The sequence below is a fragment of the Urocitellus parryii genome, chromosome 11 (assembly GCF_045843805.1).
Source record: "Urocitellus parryii isolate mUroPar1 chromosome 11, mUroPar1.hap1, whole genome shotgun sequence".
NCBI classification, from domain to species: Eukaryota; Metazoa; Chordata; class Mammalia; order Rodentia; family Sciuridae; genus Urocitellus; species Urocitellus parryii.
The window spans coordinates 99820723-99827057 of record NC_135541.1 but is presented as its reverse complement, the minus strand read 5'-3'; positions in this window follow the sequence as shown (position 1 = coordinate 99827057).

Here is a 6335-nt window from a genome sequence, read left to right as displayed (position 1 = left end):
CTCCCTCGGCATGCCAGGTCTCCTGAGGAGGACGCTGCTGTCAACTGCAGATTTCATGAATTCCTGCATCCCAGGCCGCAGACTCAGACAGCCGCCTTGTAGGGTGCAGGGGCAGGAAGTGGCTCCTTGCCAGCTTCCAGCAGCCCAAGAACCCTGCCCAGGGAGGACTGTGATCACAGCCCCTGGAGACAGTGGCCAAGTGGTGGCTGAGCAAGCAGAGCGCCCTGTAGACAGAGAACATCAGAGGGGGCGCCCTCAGGTCACTGGAGGAGCATCTGCTTTTAGGCCCCTGGGGACCCATAGCTGTGTGGCTGCCTTTGTGCCCAGGCCTAGGCCTCTGTGGAGTAACCTCTGCATCTAGAGCTCCCAAGACAGAGCTGAGAGCTCCCGGGCCATCTGCATGAGCTCCTGCCCCAAAAGAAACCCCATCAGCAGCTCCTACAGCTCCACGCAAGGTCTCCGAGCCCTGAAGAGGAGGGCTCCAGACCCATCCAACGGGGAGCTGCCCCTGGGATGTTCTTCATCCCCAGGGATTCCCCCAAAGAAGGCCCAGGGTGAGAAGGTGGCAGAAGGCAGGGCAGGACACCCATTTCCCAAGAAGAAGTCCTCACCCACGGGAGACACCAGTAGGCCACGGAAACGCAAGTTTCCTCTCCTGCAATGCCGCCAAGGGGAACCTCTGAAGCTGCCACCACCTCTGTTACTGGTCTGTGCAGTGACTGCTGAGGACCTATACAGGGAGAAGAAGAAAGCTCTGCAGCGCATCAACGGTCTTCTGATGGGTGAGACCCAGGCCATTGGGAACAGCTGTGCCATGGCCCCACAAGCCCATGGGGGGGTCCCCTCTCCACAGGGAGAGGCCAGGCCTCTGGCATCAGTGGGCCTCAGCCAGACCTTTCCCCATCCCCCAGCAGCACAACCATGGTGGCCCACACCCCAGTGTGGGTCAGCTCTGCTGTCTCTTCCCAGAGCCATCCTCCCATCACCAATGTGACAGGACTGCTCTCTCCCAGCCTGCCAATTGCTGCTTTGGCCCTTCCTCCCAGGCCCTCTCTCAGCACATTGGCAGGCTTGGCTGCACAGCCAGTGGCCCCCTTTGGGGTCACACCCTTGAACAGCACTCTGCCTTCACAGCCCCCACATCTGGTGCCTACCTCCACCTTGGGTAGGAGCTTGCGGCCCTCTCACCAGGGCCCAAAGCCCTACTGTACTCACAGGCCCTCACCTGCAGCAAGCTCCAGCTCTCCAGCTCCAAGGGTGCGAGGACACATTCCACAGGGGAAGCAGCCTCTCACCCCTGGAGCCACCGTCCCACCCAGTTCTGGGGTTCCTGGTGGGATCCAGCCTGGAGCCCCTAGCTTTGTCAGCTGTCATCAGCATGGACACGTAGGAGCTCCAGGTCCAGGGGCAGCTCCGATGCCACCCTTGACTGTGGGCCCAACAACCGTGGGCAGCCTAAACTACTTAGACCTTGGGTCTGACAATCATAGAAACTCCACTGTGGGTCCAAGTGGCAGCACCCAGACACATTCAGTGACCTCAAAGGCAGATGGGAGGAGAGACTTGTCCTTGGGTCGGACATCACGCAAGCAAATTTCAAGCTCAGAAAGTAGAGAAACCCCCAAAACTAGAGAGCACCATGGGGCAAGTTTGGGAAATGACACCTCCAGTGCCCCTAGCCAGAGCACCACCATGGCACCCAGAACACACACAAAAAAGGGTAAAAAAGGGCAAGGAAAGAGTGGAGTTCCTACCCCAAGTGCCATCCCTCAAAGCCTGCCCACCCAGAAACATCAAAGCTTACCTCAGGGGACAAGCACTCCCACTGAAAAGGGTGTCTATAGTTTGCCTTCAGTCCCTGGGACATCAAGGAGATCAGAGAGCCCAGACTTGCTTTCTGACCTCATGTCAGCCTTTGGGGCCTGGTGTAGCTCCTCCCAAAGAGGAGAAACCCCAAGCACCAGGCAGCAACATGGAGCAAGTTTGGAACAGAACCTCTCCAGTGCCCCTAGCCAGAGCACCACCATGGCACCCAGAAAGCACACAGAAGAGGGTAAAAAAGAGCAAGGAAAGAGTGGAGTTCCTACCCCAAGTGCCATCCCTCAAAGCCTGCCCACCCAGAAACACCTAAGCTCACCTCAGGGGACAAGTACTACCACTGAAAAGGGCTTCTCTAGTCTCCCTAAGGCCCCTGTGACATCAAGGAGATCAGAGAGCCCAGACTTGCTTTCTGACCTCATGTCAGCCTTTGGGGCCTGGTGTAGCTCCTCCCAAAGAGGAGAATCCCCAAGCAACAGGCGGCAACATGGGGCAAGGTTGGAACGGAAAACCTCCAGTGCCCCTAGCCAGAGTACCACCATGGCACCCAGGAAAAACACAAAAGAGGTTAAAAAGGGGCAAGAAAACAGTAGAACTTCTACCCTGAGTGCCATCCCTCAAAGCCTGCTCACCCAGAAACACCAAAACTCACCTCAGGAGACAAGCACTACAAAGGGTATCTTTAGTTTCTCTTTGGTCCAAATGACATCAAGAGGATCAGGGAGCCAAGACTTGCTCCCTGAACTCATTACAGCTTTTGGGGCCTTGTGTATCTCCTCCCAAAGAGGAAGTACCCCAAGCAACAGGCAGCAACATGAGGCACAGTTGGTACAGAACACCTCCAGTGCCCCTAGCCACAGTACCACCGTGGCACTGGGGAAACACACAGAAAAGGGAACAAAGGGGCAAGGAAACACTCATGTTCCTACCCTGACTGCCATCCCTCAAAGCCTGCCCACCCAGAAACACCTAAGCTCACCTTGTGGGACAAGCAGTACAGCCAGTAAGGATACCTCTAGTTACCCTTTGGTCCCAATGACATCGAGAGGATCTGGTAGCCATGACATGCTCCCTGAACTCATTATAGCTTTTGAGGCCTTGTGTATCTCCTCCAAAAGAGGAGGTACCCCAAGCAACCGGCAGCAACATGGGGCACAGTTAGAACAAAACACCTCCAGTGCCCCTAGCCAGAGCACCACCATGGGGACCAAGGGACAGAAAGCAAGGCACACCCCAGGGAAAGCAACCTCTGGTGTGGCCACAGTTACTGCCATCCCCCAAAGCCTGCCCACACAGAAAGGCTTAAGCTGTCCTGGGGGAACCAGCACCACATCCTCAAAATCAACCTCTACTTTGACGTCCACCCATAATCCATCTCTGAGCCCTGGGAGCCCAGACTGGCTCCCACATCTGATCTCTGCTTTTGGAGCCATGGTCATCAGCCCACATGGAGAAACAAGAAGCGCGATAAAGCGCTAAGAACACACTTGGGCTTTAACACCTTCAGCCCCCCTACCCAGGATAGGATGATGCTAACTTCTTTAAGGACTGACACTGCCTAGATCCCAACAGTCCTCCACTGCCCTCAGCTGCGCCTCAGCTGGCCCTGCCTCCACTCCATGGGGCCACTGGGCATCCTATCACCTCCACCATAGGATGGTGAGTCTGGCATGCTATAGCCCTTGAAGACCTGTGAGGGCACTCAATTTGGCCAGGGCATCCACCCCAGTGAAGCTCCATGTGTCACTCAGCAGGAGTGAGACTTTTAATATCACAATCTTGAAACTTTTCAAAATAATTGTGAGATTTAGTGGGGTTATATGGGATTTTGTTTCCCCCTTTTTATTTTCAAAATTGTAGAAAAAAGTTGATATAAACTGGACCACCATTAGCTTTAGAGAATGGCCCAGCACTGTACAAATATTTAAACAGCAAGAAGTGACAATACATATTTTTACTTGGCCAGGAAAATTAGCAAGAGGGACCTGTGGTGCAAGGGAGGGTTGTTAAAGTCCATGCTGTCGAACTAAAGAGGGCACCACAGCAAAAAGAGGTCTAGATTTTTGTTGTTTTGTTTGTTTTTATGAGTCTTATGATTTTCCTTTGTCTCTACTACTGGGCTAAGCAATAAAAGTATAAACTGGGGCCAGTATGGATACTAAAATATAGAATTACAACTTGTTTTTCTTATAAGTAATCACCTTATTATTATAAATTACCTTCAGTTGTTACATTAAAATTTGTACTTGCATAAGGCTTTATGAGATAATAGTTTTAAAACTTGTAAGGATAATACAATATAAAACTAATAAGAGTAAAAGATTTAATTTTATAATAGTTATAAATTAAGGAATATAATTTTTATAATTTGAAACATTTACTTATTTATATATAGTGTTTTTGTTTACTTTAGGAATAGAGTAATCTTTATAACAAAAGCCTATCTTCTGAATTTAATTTTAAATAAACTTGAATAATTGTCTTAACTTGGAATGATATGAAAGAATTTTAACTTAGGTGTGGTGGCCACTTGCTCAATCTTAGGCAAGATGTTTTGATTTTGAAACTAATCTTAATTTTTTACTTGAATATTATTTTATAAAAAAAATACATAATTTTTAAATTAATATTAACTAGTGAACATAATTTATCATTATATATGAAACATGAAACAGACAAGGTAAGAGAGCCTTTAATTTCCTCTTAAGGGAAAGAGGCAAAACATTTTTAAACTTTAAATAAGTTAGGCTCTCTTTGTTGTCTTTTAGAGATATATTTAAGTTGACTTCTCAGGAGAACATAAAATTTTATAACATTTCTCGGTAGTCATCATGAACCATAGAGTGAAGCTGCTTGAAGAAGTATCCCATTGGCTTATAGGAGGGTGCAGTTGGCTGAGCGAGCAGGCCAGTGGTGATACCCTGTCTTTCATCCATGACAAGGTGGAAAGGGTGTTTAGGGTTAGGAAGAGAGAGAGAGAGTGTGTAAGAATATGTAAGAGCATTCCTGAGCTTTTAAAAGGAATTGGCTACTGGCTTAGGTGAGGTGAGGGTCCAATGAGGGGTCTCCTTAGTGGCCTTGTATAAGGGGTTGGTAAGAAGTGCAAAGTGGGGAACCCAATGCCTGAAAAAGTCTGCCAGACCCAGGAAAGAGAGGATGTATTCCACTGTTTTGGGTGGTTGTAGGTCATGGAGAGCTTGAATTCTGTCTGATGTGAGGCTTTTAGAGGTTGAAGTGAGAAGTGTACCTAAATAATGAACTGAAGAGGTAGTAAGCTGGGCTTTGGCTGGAGAGGCCCAATAGTGCAGGGACCCCAGGAAATTGAGGGGCTGAGCAGTGTGAGTTCACAGGCCTTGAATGATGAACCGCATAGAAGGTCATTCACTTATTGTAAGAGTGTGCTGCCCCCTAAGTCACAAGCAGTTAGATCCCATGCCAAGCCTTGCCCAAAGAGATAGAGACTGTCCCTGAAGCCTTGGGGTAGGACTGTCCATGTCAGCTGATGCTACCTTCCCATGTGAATGCAAAGAGCTAATAAGAGTCAGGATGGAGGGACAGTATAAAGAAGGCATCTTTAAGATCCAGGACATAAAGTGAGTGCTCAAAGGGGGGAACATGAGAAAGAAGAGTGTCAGGGTTGGGAACCACCAGGTGGATGGGAATAACTGTCTCATTCATTAGGCAAAGATTCTGGACTAAGTGATAGGCTCCTGAGGGTTTGCATCCTGGCAATATGGGAGTGTTGCAGGGGGAGTCAGTAGGAAAGCGGGGACCCTGGGCAAGTAAGCAGTCTATAATGGGTTTAAATTGCTCCCTATAGGTTTTGGAGATGTGAAAATGGGGACATAAAGGAAGTTTAGTTTGCAGTTTCAGCTAAATATGTACTGGCTTGTGGTGGGAGGCTATGACCGGCTTGAAGATGTCCCAATCCTGGAGATCGACTAGATCAGGGGACGATGGCACAGTAGATACTGTCTGGTTATTAGAGAGGTAAAGATTAGAGGCAGAAGGACATGGGTGGTAGTATTCTCTGGATGTATTTTGGACCGTGGCTCTTAGTAATTTGAGAACATCTCTGCCTAGGAGAGGAATTGGACAGGATGGAATGACTAGAAAAGAGTTTGTGAATGGGTGTCCCTTCAGGGCACACGTCAGCTGAGCAGTTCAGTTTGGGGAGGAGGGTTTGCCTTCAACTCCATAACTGAGTCCTTGGAAGAAAACACAGGCCCAGAGTGGGCAGGCAAGACCGGATAGGTAGCCCCTGTGTCCACAAGGATGGTTGTGGACTTAACAACTACCTGAACTGTTATCCTGGGCTCCGTGAGTGTAATGGAGGTCCTCAAGTCTGGGCTTGTTTAGTCTTCTGTGAACCCCCAATAGTTTAAGAGAAAATACCACCTAGCTGGTCATACTCCGATGTAGAGGCAACAAGGAAGGGCCAACCATGGGGCAATCACTCTTCAAATGTTCTGTGTGCTTACAGATAGGGCATGGCCTGGAAGGAGGGTGTGGCTTTG